Source organism: Myodes glareolus, chromosome X, assembly GCF_982192425.1.
Source record: "Myodes glareolus chromosome X, mMyoGla1.1, whole genome shotgun sequence".
NCBI classification, from domain to species: domain Eukaryota; kingdom Metazoa; phylum Chordata; class Mammalia; order Rodentia; family Cricetidae; genus Myodes; species Myodes glareolus.
In genome coordinates this window covers 42,577,015-42,592,717 of record NC_142053.1, presented here as the reverse complement: position 1 = coordinate 42,592,717, position 15,703 = coordinate 42,577,015, and positions in this window count along the sequence as shown.

Here is a 15,703-nt window from a genome sequence, read left to right as displayed (position 1 = left end):
GGGAAGGAGAAGGAAGAAGAGCAGAGAGAGAGAAGCAGAGAGAGAGAAAGAAAAAAAAAACATAGAGAGGGGGTGAAGGGGAGAAATGGGGAAAAGAGAGAGAGGCAGAAGCTACCTCTTCTGGAGAAAGATGGAAAGGAAAGAACTCCGGATGGAAGCAGAAGAAAGATCTGCTGCCTCAGTGTGGGGGGGGGTGGTGGTGGTGGGGTGGGCAGACCTTGTCTCTTAAAGGGACAGGACAGACCATTACATTCTTTTCTTTTTTATAATTAAAAAGATAGGAGGTTAGGCACATCAGGTTAAAGGAATTGGGACGGTGGATTCTCAAGACTGCTTCTTTCTTATTTGAGAGTGTCATATTGGGGAGGGAACCTGAGAAAGCTGGGCACTGGTCACATCCTGGCATAGCTGGTCTCTCTGCTCCTGCCTGATGTTTGTGGCATGGAAATATCTGGTGTCTCTTACACCTGTTTAAGGTATTGGCAGAACAGAGGACAAAGTTAAGTTTAGGAAAAAAATTTTTAGGACCAGGGACTTGAGAGGGGTGTATCTGATCTTTTTAAGGTGTATCCTTCAATTCGGCTCCCTATAACTCATAAGAAATTTTGGGGTTTCTGAAAACACGAGTTTTAGATATATGCATTATATAAACTGTAGTATATTTATGTCAGAATGACCATGACCGATGTTTTTGCACAGTGAAAAATATTTTAAGACTATGGAAGGCAGCATGAGAGAGAAATTTGATTAACTTGTATTTGTCCTCACACCTTTATAACTTACAGGTACATACCTTAATAGTTTGTATTTATGTTTTGCTGAAATTTGTTTGATGAGGTTCTCCTTTTAAACTGATAAAACCTCTTAGCATTCAAACTGCAACAGAGATCTTTGAGAAGGATAAAATTTTACTTGAGTTATTGATTAAAAAACAACAGAGAATTTGATTGACAACCAGAGCTACTCCTCATGGTCCTCCATAGTTGCTGAGGGTCGTATTTGCCTTTTACTGTTTAGCACAGGGCCTGGCAAGCTCCAGAAGATCCTGTGGGCTAAGCCTACATTGACCTGAGCAGCTAGGCTGTCGATTGCAGCGATTCTGTTCACTGTCTGGTGATCTTCAGTTAAGATAAAAGATAGTTTTTCCCAGTGGTCAGTGCTTGTCAGTTGAAACAAATTGCAGATGGATGTTGTTTTGTGCCCATTTGTCTTCAGTCTTCTTTGGAGGAAGTAGAGTGCTGCTGCTAAGAGCCAACCTGTCTCTTTGTTATGAAAAATCTTTTAAAAGTTAAGCCTTTAAATGCCATATTTTTCAGATCTCTGAGCACTTAAAGGCTGTTTACCAGGTATAGATGAGTTATAACTATAGTATAGAATCTTCCTGGAGAGATGGGTCTGAGCTTAACTGTACTGGCTGTCAGATTAACAGGTAAAGCAGGGTTAGATTAAGAGACTTAAAAGTACATACCAATTTAAAATACGAGACTTACTGCTTTGTAGTCTAGAATGAGATACAATGAACAGACAATTATAACATTTAACAGTAAGCACAGGTGCATTTAAGTTACATGTATGCATAAACTATGTGAACAGGATTTGGGTGAAGTGAATGCTTTGGTGGTCCCTATCAAAGGCATGCCACTATACAAAACACACACGCAACAGAGTCAGCACCAGGGAACCAGGCAGGGAATATCTCAGTAAAGATGGCAGGACTTGGTCACCTGACCTCATTCAAAATGGCGGCAGTCATGTACTGTATGGAGAAACCAATTTTTGAGCCACAGGAGTTTTAAACACAATAACAAGAAAGACCCAGAGGTGTCATCCACCGTGTTGCCGAGCTGCCACACTACAAGCAGCAGTGAGAAGCAAAAGCTGGAATTGAAAACAGCTGCCTCACAACTCCAACTAATCTTGTTGGTTTCCATGGGACCAGTGGTAGCAGTGGCAGGGATAGTTTGAGGAAAAGCAGAGCCAGCAGGACACTGGCTGAACATTCACAGGTGGGTGGCTGATAGTTTGAGTGTTTACACCATAGTTGAAAATGTGAAAACCCGCGAAAACTGCGAATAAACACCACAGGGCCTATAGGAGGATAAATGAAACAGCAACACCGCAAAGCCTATAGGAAAACATTTTCTCTACAGGCAGGATGGGTGTGAAGCCTGACTGGCTTCAGGTCTGGGTAACTCTGAAGCCAGAGCCTAGAGGCCACTCTGTGGTCTCTCACGACATGGATCACTTATGAGTATCTCCAAAGAAAAGAAAAGAAAAAGAAAGGAGAAAAAAAACTTCAAGGAACCATGGGCCCCAACATGAATGCACAGCACAGCATATGCAGTGTTTGCGTGGGAGGACAAACTCAGTTAGTCCGGTCACATTTTTAGCTATGGAAAGCAACCCGAGACGAATGTTAGTGAAGGGCTCAACCATAGCTATGAAAGATGTGGGTGGTTGACTGGAAAGGGAAAACTTACCCCAAAATCTGCTGGTGTGCATAGAAGTTGGCATTCTGGCATATAGAACACAGAGCTATTGCAAAGAAATCTGGTTCTGGAGCTTAGGGTTCCATGTGTTTTCAGCCAGCCCGCCCACAGACCAGAGGTGGTGCAGGATAATTGTCTGTATTATGTCAGTCATGTTTTAAATAAACGCTAATTGGCCAGGCAGGAAGTATAGGCGGGTCAACCAACAGGAAGTAAAGGCAGGGAGATGAAAACAGGAGAATTCTAGAAAGGAGGAAGCCCATTCCTTCCAGTCCTGCCCAGATCACCGAAGAAGCAGAATGTGACCTGCCACACTGAAAAGGGTACTGAGCAATATGGTTAACATATACAAGAATAATGGGTTAATACAAGTTATAAGACTTAATAAGAAGCCTGAGCTAACGGGCCAATCAGTTTATATCTAATGTAAACTTCTGTGTGATTATTTGGGGCTAAATGGCTGTGGGAACTGGACAGAAAGAAAGCCCCAACAAGCAAGCCCTGCATGTTACACAGAGGGTACATGGAGAGAGCCTGGCTGTGTCACGAGCATTAAATGTTATGGTGAAAATAAAATGATGCCATTCCCTGAGTGGCAGCGGTGGACAGTGGGCTATGAGACCATGGCGGGCCACAGAGGCAGCCAGTTCCAGGCAGGGAGCCACATGGTGGATGAGATAGCTTGACTGGTAGCCAGTCACATAAAGAGCCACAGGTGTGGCAGGTGAAAGGCAGAGATATATTAGGCATGCCATGCAGAGAAAGTGGGTATTTATTTAGTGAGTTATGGAGGATAAAGGGAAAGGGTGGAAGGGGAGAAGGGAGAAGAGCAGAGAGAGAGGCAGAGAGGCAGAGAGAGAGAAAGAGAAACAGAGAGAGGGGGTGAATGGGAGAAGTGGGGAGAAGGGAGAAAGGCAGAAGCTTCCTCTTCAGGAGAGAGAAGGAAAGGAAGGAACTCAGGCTGGAAGCAGAAGAAAGATCTGCTTGCCTCAGTGCAGGAGGTGGGGAGAGTGGGCAGACCTTATCTCTTAAAGGGACAGGACAAACCATTATAATTAAAACCTTTGAGACTTGAGTTACAGATGGTTGTGGGCCATCATATTGGTGCTGGGAATCAGAACCAAATTCTCTGCAAAGTTACAGAATACAAGATCAATGTCCAAAAATTGGTTGTATTTGTATATACAAGCAATGAAAAATTCATTTAAGCAAGGAAGTTTGTGATATGTACACTGAAAACGACAAAATGTTTTCAATGCAATGAGACGGCATCTAAATAAATGAGACATAATTCAATGCTACTGATTTTTTTTTAAAAAAAGTCTACTGTAGGAAGTCTTACAGCCAGTGGTTACCCACCCACTGGGGCATGGCCTCTTATACTATACAAGCTCATATAGAGTATGTATCTACTCTCTTTTTCTGACTGTGGGATTCAGTTTTTGATCTCTGTTCATGCAGAGGATTCTGATTTGCTAGTCTATTCCTAAATAAATAACCATCTATTTCTTTCTCAATTCTGAGCTAGTATGGGATTTCCTTTAAGTGTCCTTCTTCATTTGGTGCCCAGTGTGGGGCTCGAACTCACAACACCGAGATTAAGAGTCTCATGCTCTACTGACTGAGCTAGCCCATCCTTCTTCAAAAGTCAAATTGTTTAAATGGCAATGAGAAATAGTTGCTAGGAAGGAAATCAGGTTAGGGATAATGACCAGTGTATAATGTTCCACTGTTGGCACTCAGCCTGAAAAAGGCAAATTTGAGGGAAAATTGACCGTCCATCATATATTTGATTGCTTCAAATCAATAATACCTAGGTATACTTATGCAATACATTATGTAACTTTATTACAAATGTTATAACTATTCCAGTGGTTTCCATAAGACACTTCCCTCCCACCATCATCCTTGAGACCATTAAAAACAACACAAAACAATCTCAGTTCAATCTTCACTGGTCATATTGGCCACATTGGTCCTCAGAGTGTGGAATTTTGCTTTCTCAAATTCTTCTGTTTCTTCTTCTTTCAAATTACTTATTTATATTTTAATTTGTATCTTTGGGTACTTTTCTATATCTATGCATGCCTTTTACCTGAGAATGTCAGAAATCATTGGATCCCCTGGAACTGGAATCACAGATGACTTTGTGTCACCGTGATTGTTCTGAGAATTAAACCTGGATCTCCTGGAAGAGCAACCACTGCTATTAACCATGATCCATCTTTCCATTACCACTTTTCTTTTTCTTTAGGAAGGGTCTTGCTGTGTAGTCTGGGCTACTGGCATTGAATAAGACATGTATATTTTCTATTCTCAGCCTCAGGCAACATCTCAGAAGAGGAAGCATGGAAAATTTGAAAGAATAGAAGATATAGGACTGTGAACTGCTTTTCCAACACCGTGCCTGCATGCATGCTGCCATGCTCCCTGCCATGAGGATAATGGGCCAAACTTCTGAACCTGTATTAAACTTAAACCCTATTAAATGTTTTCATTTATAAGAGTTACTGTGGTTGGGGTGTATCTTCACAACATTAGAAACCCCAACAAGGACAGAAGTTGATACCAGGGACTGGTATGCCAGACCATATTTTTGTTTGGAGAGATATGGACTTTGGGAATTTGAGTTAGGAAAGCAGTGGAATACTTTAAGCACTGCTTAATTGGCCATCTAGTAGGAACATGAAAGGCGATGAAGCTAAGAGTTATTTTTCCTGTGGGGAGCTCACTCAAGAGGTTTCAGAGAAGAAATTTAGTACATTGACTGGAGATCGTTTTTGTGATATTTTAGTGAAGAAATTGGCTACTTTTTGCCCTTGTCTGAAAAGTCTACCTGAGGCTAAAATAAAGAGTTTTGGAATAATTCCATTGTCAGTGGAAATATCAATACAGCCTACTATAGACTCTATCATTGGGTCATTAGTGGTAACTCTAATGAATATTTATAATGAAAAGGAGTAAGCAGAGTAAATAAAATTACAAAATGTAAATTTTGAGGAGAAAAAGAGCACCAGAAAGTAAAATGAGGCTAAATCCAGTATTCAAGGAAATAAAGAGATTAAGAGATTAAGTAAAGGGAGTGGTGACCACAGGGCAATATCCTACCCAATTTAATTTCAAACTTGTGAATGGAAACTAAAGAAAAGGCACCTTTAATTCCAGCACTAAGAAGGAAGAGGCTAGAAGATGTTTGAGTTTTAGGCCAGTCTGGTCTAAAGAGCAAGCTTCAGGACAGCCAGGCTTAGGCAGTGGATGACAGAAAGCTGGTGAAAATATAATGGAATGAGGGGCCATGTTCCAGTCACAGCAAACAGAAGAACTTGGCAGCTTTGGTCATGTGGTTCTAGCTTTAGAGTTCAGAAGAAACAGGTTATGTAATTTGCCTGTGTACCCAAGGAAAGCTGCTGAGGCCAGGATGTATCAAGGATGGCCCTGAATGGAGGCCCAGAGAGGCCATTTCCTTCCTTCCTTGTGTGCATTCTTTCCCTGACTTCTTTTGATGACCAACTGTGATGTGGAAGCTTAAGCTGAATAAATACTTTTCTCCTCATCTTTTTTTGGTGTTGGTGTTTAATCACAGTGTTAGTAAACTAGACTAAGACAAATTGACTGATAAATGAAGTCTAATCTTTAATAGGATATTATTCATCCAGAAGAGGAATAAAGAATTTATCAATCTGCTAAACCACTGATATGAGGTCAACATATTATGTTAAGTGAAAAGAAGTAAGTCATATTAACTATATGTATCCATTCTGTGACACAATATAACTAATATTATCTTGCTGATTTCTTTACTCTGGATAGCACAGAAAACAGTGTGATGTACCACTCAGTGGTCTTGGCAGTGTTTGTGGCAATGTAGTAAGTGAGAAAACTAAAGGACAAATGAAAACGATACCCAGAAAAACTCCCAGCTTAAAATACATTGATGTTTTTCTTTGAGACAGTGTTTCTCTGTTTAACAATACTGGCTGTCTGGAACTCATTTTGTAGACCAGGCTGACCCCGAACTCGCTGAGATCCACCAGCTTCTGCCTCCCAAGGGCTGGGGTTAAAGGCATGCCCTCTCCACAACCCAGCCCTAAATTATGTTACTTTAAAGAAGACTGAAATATCACAAGGACAAAGCTTTAATATCTGACATATAAAACATATAAAAGGGAAAATTATTGTTTTGCAGAATAAAAGGTCGTTTATTTTCTCTTGGTGAATAATTTTCAAGGATCAACTGTCATATGTGCTATGTGTAAATTACTGGCTTAGGCACTGTAGGAGAGAAAAAACCTTACAATGCAATAGTTGACAGAGTTTAAAATCTGTTCAAAAAAAGAAGGCATTTCTCTAAACTATTGTGGAACTTTAACTAGACAGTGTAAGTATATGAGAGCGAGCATTTCAGACATATTGGATTACAGAGGAAAGAGGGTGCATACTTGACTGTGTGGACAAATTTGTAAATAACATTGCACTTGAACTTGGAGGATAAATAGGATTAAATTGAAAAATGAGATGGGGAAATTTCATGGAGTTTCTAAACAATGAGCAACATTTTGAAATAAAAATCCTCTTTGAACCTTTTCTCAGTTTTTTAAAAATCAGAATTGTGCAATGTTACATCTAGTAATTGGGAGATGAATACTTGACATGAATACACATGTGCATGTGCACATACACACACAAACACATGTCTGTAACTAAAAACAATGAATTGAATCATTTCATTAAAAAAGATCCAATGAATTCTTAAGAGTTGTATATTTAAATCTACTTTTAAATCAAGTGGACTGACTTTTGTCTGTAATTCCAACATTTGTGACCTCAGTGGGAAAAATGATCTATGTTCAAGGCCAGACTTGTCTACAGAATGAGAGTCTATCTTCTAAAACAACAAAAAGCCTATAATCAATAAAATAATAATATGTGACTGTGGAGCACTCAATTGCAAATGATACCTATAAATTTAGAAAAATGAAATGGGTCATTTCAGTTTGTGTTTAATCATGTGTGATGACAAACAATTGATGGACCTTCACACAGTCAGTTAATGGATTGATTTTGTGTATACAGATCACATGGGCACAAGGAAACTCATATCAGAAGTACATCTTTTAAATTTTATCATGATTTCACATTGCTGACTTTATGGCTACCTCCTTTAGGCACAAAACAGAACAGCTGTATTTTTATACTTGTGTGTATCCCCCTAGATTTCTGAATATAATATGTGCTATATTTATTAAAATAATCAAGGAAGTTGGTAGCAGTAACTGAGTTAATCTTATTATGAACTGCTTTTCCCTTTTCAGATCAAGTTTCCACTTCTAAAAAGCTGTTAGAATGTGGAAAAAGGTCAAGTTTTCTATTAAATACTTGTGAGTGACCTTTAAGTACATGGAATATGCACCACACACAAAAATTAAGAATTTATGTCATATATACACTCACTTAGTTGATGCAGGAGAATTGTCTGTATTCTGTCAATCATATTTTAATAAAACGCTGATTGGCCAAGCAGGCAGTACAGGCAGGAAAGCCAGACAGGAAGTAGAGGTGGAGTAAAGAGACTGGGAGTATTCTGGGAAGCAGGAAGCTCCCTCCCCAGTTCTACTCAGGCCACCGGAGAGGCAAGATGTAAGCTGACCTGCTGGAAAAGGTACTGAGCCATGTGCTAACATAGATAAGGATAATGGGGTAACATAAGTTATAAGAGCTAATAAGTAGTCTGATCTAATGGACCAGTCAGCTTTATAACTTATAGAGATCTCTGTGTGATTGATTTTCTCTGGGACTTGCCGGTTTTGGGGTACCGGGTGGGTACAGATACCCCAACAAGCCAACCCCATCATGTTACACTTAGTTAACTTTAATATGATTTCAATGCAAGCACATATTCATAGAATTTTGATATGATCACATTTACATTTGTGAGTAAACCAGTTTGATGAAGCCTTTCAAATGATTTATTCTTCTTTCAAAGGTAAAATTACAGTTTAGAACTTTGCCTGATTTATTCTTTCTCATGTAATGTTTTTATCTAGTTTAGTATAATCCAATCTCCTTAAGTATGGAGCTATATAAAATAATGCTCATATATTTGACTCTGAGTCAATAGTTAATTCTAGAGGTTTTTGATTTGGAGCTTGTTGACATAGGTTTTCTGTCCTGCCAGGTCCCACAGCTGTTCAGTTCTAAAGAAACACAGAGAAGTCTACATTAAATATAAACTGGTTGGTATATTAGTTCAGGCTTTATTATTAACTAATTCTTGCATCTTAAATTAGCTGTTAATTCTTGTCTGTGTTAGCCATGTGGCTTGGTACGTTTTATCAGTGAAGCATTCTTATCTCTCTTCCTCTGTGTCTGGGTGATGACTACTGACTGAACCTTTCCTCTTCCCAGAATTCTACTGTTCTTGTCACCCCACCTATACTTCCTCTCTGGCTAATGGCCAATCAGCATTTCATTAAACCAGTACAAGTGAAAAAAACTTTACAGGGTACAAGATCATTGTCCCACAGCAGGGGCTAAATGAGTAAATACAAGCAGCCATGTAAATGGCTCTCATATACCCTGTTTTTTAGTTCCCACTTTTATTTCACTCCAGAATTCCAAATTTTAAAACTTAATTCTATTTTGTCAAGAAAGGATTTCATGTAATCCAGGCTAGCCTCAAACTTCTTCCATAGTCTAAAATGATTGTGACTCTTCTGTAAAGATCCTTGTGAGTGTAATAGCAGTATGCCACTACACCCATTTTATGCTCTACTGCAAGTTGAATTCAGGCCTTCATGTATGGTAGTTGAATACTCTATCAAATGAAATGCATCTCCAGACAATTCTATATTACACACACACACCCACATGTGCACACACACTCACACACACATAAAATATCAATCAAAAATAGAATTGTCTGGGGCTGTATCTCATTTGGTAGAGTATATATACTCACATGTATAAATATGTATAGATAGTATATATATTAAAAAGTATAATGTTTCTTATTAAGTATATCTCAAAAGTATAAAAGTATAATACATCTCATTAAAATAGATTGATTCGTGTGTACACTGCTTAATAATCACATTAAGGTAATTAGAACACCCATCACCATAACTTTCATCATTCATTCTTTGTTAAGTACATTTTAGATCCACCTTTGTGACTATTTTGATGATAGTCATCTACAGTCAAATTACCCAGTATTTACTTTCCCTGTCTAACTGTAATACTGTAGCCATTGAACAACTCTTTCTACTCCCTACCCACTGTTCATTTCATACTTAATAAATATTCTCCTCTCAACTCCTTTAGGATCATGGTTCCTTAGCTTCTACTTGAGGAATACCATGTGGTGTGTCTCTTTCTGTTCTGTACCTTACTTAAAATGCCCTCCAGTTCCAACCATATTGTCACAAATAACATGGTCTTATTCTTTTTATAGTAGAAAAGCATCCATTGCATAAATGAACCATGATTTCTTTGTCCATTTGTTCATTTATAACCACTTAGGCTGGTTCTATAATCTAGTGACTGAATTTTCTTGTAATGAATGTGACAATGTAAGATTCTCCTCAAAATATTGAGTTCTTCTTTGGCTACATACCAAAATATTGCATTCTCCAACATTTTAATTTAAAGATTACATCATGACTTTTTATTTTCCTAATAAAATTTAAATAATATTTTTACAGTTCAAACAATTACTAATGATTAGAAAAAGACTTTATGCATCATTGGGGTCTATAATTTATGTACTAATTTTAACTGTTGGACAAACCACTTCCCTATTTTTTTATTATTGTGCTTTACCAATGAGGAAACAAAGGCAAGAGGGATAAATTAATCCAAAAGTAGCATCCACATTCAGAAGAGAAAGCTAAACATGTGAAACAGTAGTTGACTGATTCAATGTCTGTATGCTATAATTCTGATCCAGCTACAACAATGCATATTTTATCCTCTTTTTATAGCTTTTATTTTTGAGACAAGATATCATGTAATCCACATTGCCCTAATTTTTCTAGTCTTCTGCCTTAGACTCTCAAAACCTGCATTTTCAGATTGGTGATGTTAGATCTTAATGTTCCTACATTTTTTCCCCTTTCTGGAGACTTTCTTAGTTTCATTTAGAACACCTGTATGTGCTACTCCTAATTTTTTTAAACCAGAAAATCAATCACTTGTGTGGATGCATGTCATGAACTGTTGAGGGCCATGACACAATTATAGTAAACGACAATTGATGTTTATAAGGCTGACTCCCGATGTGATCAACTAGTCTGATGGAGCAAATTCATAGGCAAGGTTTATGAAAATATTGCCTATAAATACTGACTGTTCTTGTCTGCAAATTCACATGTACGAAGACAGCTATGGTATCTTTCCTACAGTTACACCGTGATGTGCAATCTTATGTGATGTATATATGTAGTCTTGTGATTGCACCTCATTCTTATGGGCACATATATCCATGGATGGTTAACAGGATGACTTCTTATTAAGCTTAATAATTTTGATATATAGAAAATTTACTAGCATATGCTTCATAACTAGATCTATTGTCCCATGAGGACTGTAAGATGTTTAAAAGCTTTCTTTGTTCCTTTAACTCAAACACAGAAAACAACTTCTCCCCAGTCTAAGACAAACTACACACAATTAGCTCATTTTTACGTCAAAGCAAGTTTAAACTAGATTGAATGCTTCTGTAAATAGATCCTAAGTTAAAAACTTTACAGATATGCACAAAGTCACTGACGTCTAACCAAGGTTACGAACACAAAGCAACCTAAGAGAGTATGCCAAGTCTTCACTTTCTAAAGTCTGACTGATAAAGACCTGACTCTTTGTGCAGATCTCTCTGCAGATTGTCTCACCATAGTAAATGACTCTGCCTTTTCATCATTTCTTCAAAGAGAATGCTATGACCTTCAGAGGTAGCTTAGTAACTCTTTTATTATTGCAAAAAGCCTCTTATAAAATATATGTGGCTATGTAGAAAAGAGAAAGAGGAGAGAAAAAATTAGAGTTTAGAAGGAAGTAAAAAAGCATTAGGAATTATAACTGAGAACTGAAGCTGCAGAGGTAGAATTAACGGTTTAACACAAAGTAGACAAAATGGTAAAGAGAATGACTCAACCAGCATGTGCGTGAGTTTATTTCGTTCCCCTCGGATAATAAAACTAAGTTTTGCTGCACTGCTGACTTTCTCCTCAAACCCTGGGTGTAGCTTTGAGAGCTGGTGTCTCTAACTACAATAGATGCACAAGTATATGTGTCTATTTACTCATGTGCATTAGTTTAGGGGTCATGTGACTAGGTTTTGAGATAGGGTCACACTTTTAGACTTTGCTGAATATGCAAGGCTAGTTGTCAGCTGAGCTCTAGGAGACTCTTTGTCTCTTCCTCTTCTCCCCTTAGGATTGTTGGGATCACAGACAACTTGCATCCACTTTTTATTTGGGTTCTGGAGATTCAAACTCTGGTCCTCTCTTTGCCTGATAAATGCAATTAACCACTGAACCGTCCCCCCAGGACCAACACAAACTACTTTGAATTTCAACTCCTTTAGCAAGTGTAGACATTTCTGTGGGTATTTGAACTCTATGTCTCCTTGCTGCTTTCCTTAGCTCTCCATCACATTCCTATCCTGTTTTCTTTCCCTCCTCTTCATTAGGTATTCGTGTTAGTCAGTCATTCTTGGATTGCTTCTGGTGATCCTCTCCCAAGTCTGCAAGGTTGTCCCTATCTTGTCTCACTGCTCTGGCCTCAATGCATTGAATATATTTTAACTCTTGCACTAGAGAAGAAAAATGCCCCATGATAGTTTCTCTTGTCTTTATCTATGTTTATACAAAGTTCTTCCCATTTCTAACTTCTTTCTATTCCAAAGGTTATTTTGTGCCCTTGAACCCATGCCCTATCTACCACCAATCATTCTATTGTTTCTTCACGATCTATTTTTTTCTTTTTCATGAATTACCTTAATCTGTGTTTAAGACAGTGGGTTTCATCATTTGATTCATCTTATCTCCCCACTATTCTCCCATCTCACCATCCCTGTTCTCCCTTTTTCATCGATCCTCCTTTCTCTTCAAAATGTTCCTATTCTACTCTCATCCCACATGTATTTACACATGTATGAAAAATTTTAGATATTTATCATTCATTACCCACTTTATTCTTTCCTACTTCCTCATAGTCCTCCTACTTTCATTCCAAACGTAGTCCCATTTATTCTTCTCCAATTGTCATTTTTTTAATCTTACGACTAAAAACAAAACCTTTCATTGTGTGTATATACCACATTTTCTCTATTCCTTCCTGGGTGACTCTAGATCCTGCCAGACTAATGGTGTTAATCAATACAGATGGATCAAACGATAGCTCTATTTTCAAAAATCTCTATGACAGTTTTCATAGTGATTGCATCAGTTCGCATTCCCACCAGAAGTGTAGAAGAATTCTGCTTTGTTCATATTCTTTTCTGTATTGGTTGTCATTTGTTTTCTTGATAATCCGCATTTTAATCTTGATACATCAATTCTTTGTGATATTCCTACTGTTTTATGTCTCTTAAATATTTATTTGAAGACAGTAAAAGAAGTCAAATTGGATCAAGCACTAGGTACCAGTGAATAAAACAAAAGAAACACTGAAAAATCTTCATTTGACCCAGATTGTCCCTTGGGAACTGTCTCTCAAGTTTTTTGAAGAATATTCTATACTCCATCCATTGTATTAACTTTGATTCCTCCTTAAATTTGATAAAATCAGCTCATTTTCATCACATATTCTGCAATCATACCAACTAGAGATTTAGCTAATTTGTAAATGTAAATGCTCTTGAAGAGGCCAGAGAAAGACAGCAAGTATCATATTTATTCTTACCCTATTGTGATTAATTTATATTGGATTAATTTTATAATAATAGTGAGCAGATGTTTTTAGATGAGTGTATTATTTGGTTAGAGGGCGCTGGTGAGTTGGGTAATCAGGTTGACAAAAAATATTAGAAAAAATCCTAATTCTTAGAGCACTTACAATATAATATGAGAGCCTGGTGCTGATTCCACAAACGTCAGCAAAAAACTGGAGAGGGGCAATTCAAAGCAGATAGGAAGGTATTGAGAAAAAGTTAGTCGTACTTAAATTTTTTTTTAATTTTTTTTTCTCAATCCAACCCAATCCTATTTGATAGTTAAACCAGTATAGTGAAATAGAATCAACATATGAAATTTTATAGAGTTTGTAAAATAGATTAGTCTTGATTTCTGGTACATTGGTTACATCAAGGAGTCAAATGGTGAGGCTTTGTGAGCTATTCCCCACTCTATGATAGAATGCTGATGTGTGCAATGTGAGCTCTAGAGTGCAATACCCCATCCCTTTCTCCTACTCTTTCATTCTTTTCACCACACTCTAGATTTCTCCTGAGCCTTGGTGAGGTGACATAGATATTCCACTTAAATAATCACCTATTTACAGTATTTTGACCAATTATGATGTTTTGTAGTAACTAACAAGGCTGACATAAGCACTATTTTATGAGCCCACAAATATTTAAAAGGCATTTTGATAGGTGTATTTTGTTCATTTAGCAAAACAATACCTTCTCTAGTAGGGCCTAGGACCTCTCCAGCTATGTCGTTTTTTCATTTGTCTCCATCCCCTCATTCTTTATTTAGTTTCTCTTTTATTGCTTGACAGTTTCATACATTTATATGATGAATTTAAGTTGGAGGTGATGTGGGGTTTCCCTCTGTATGATGTGAATACCATTGGTTAATAAAGGACTGCTTTGGGTCTATAATAGAGCAGCACAGAAAGAGCTAGGAGGGGAAATCTAAAGTGAATGCTGAGAAAAAGAAGGACAGAGTTAGAGAGAAACCATGTAACCCTGCCAGAGACTGATGCCAGAACTTTAGCCAGTAAGTCACAGCCACATAGTGATACACAGATAAATAGAAATGGGTGTAGCAATGAAGGGCCTGCTTGTTGGGGTTTCTGTCCTGCCTGGTACCCCACAGCTGGCAATCCCCAAGGAAAATCACACAGAGGATTCCATAAGATTATAAACTGATTGGCCCATTGGCTCGGGCTACTTATTAGCTCTTATAACTTATGTTAGCCCATTATTTTTATCTATGTTAGTCACACGGCTCAGTACCTTTCTCAGGGGGGCATCTTACATCTGGCCTCTCCGGTGGTCTGGGCAGAATTGTGGAGGGGGCTTTCTGCTTCCCAGAATACTCCTGTTCTCATCGCCCTGCCTTTACTTCCTGTCTGATTGACCCACCTATACTTCCTGTCTGGCCAATCAGTGTTTATTTAAAATGGTTAACAGAATACAGACAATTCTCCTGCACCAAATGGGTTAAATTAATATGTAACAGTTACCCAATAAGAAGCTAGAGCTAATGGGTCAAGCAGTGATTTAATTAATATAGTTTCTGTGTGATTATTTCAGGGTTAAGCTGCCGGGAACAAACTAGTGGCCTACTTACTGCAAATACTAAATTTACTAATACTAATACTAATACTAATACTTAAACTAATACTAATACTAATCTGTTCTTGTTCATTCATCACAATAGTAGCAATGACTAATTTTATGATCTATTTATGTAAAAAATATAGCTAAGTAAATTTCCTTAGTTTTTAAACATTTCTTCCCTCTAAACTCTCCCATATACTACCCAATCTCTTTCAAATTTATGACCTCTTTTGAAATTGCTATTATGTGTATATATATGTACATTCATATAAATAATGTTCTTAATTATAGCCTGTCAAGTCTATACATATGATTTCAGGGCTGAAGTTTGGCATTGGGCAACCAATTTGTTTGCTCTTCCCTGGGGAAAGCTACCTATCACAGTTTGAGCTTACCTCAGTTGCTTATAATTCTTTCTGTAGGATGGAGGCCTCATGGAATTTTCCCTGTTCACGTTGACATGTCTATTGGTGTTGTCCATGCTCAACTCCTTAGTTATGTTCTTTTGCAGGAGATGACTCAAGTTGATCATATTTTGCATTATAGCTGGTCTTATTTATTGAACATAGGTTTTATTCTCCCTCTTGTTTTGTTTTGAACAGGCAGTAAATGAAGTTTCATGTTGTCTGTGTACCACTTGTATGTCTGGTGTCCTGAGAAGCCAGAGAAGGGGGATATCCTGGAGCTAGAGTTACACTTGGTTATGAGC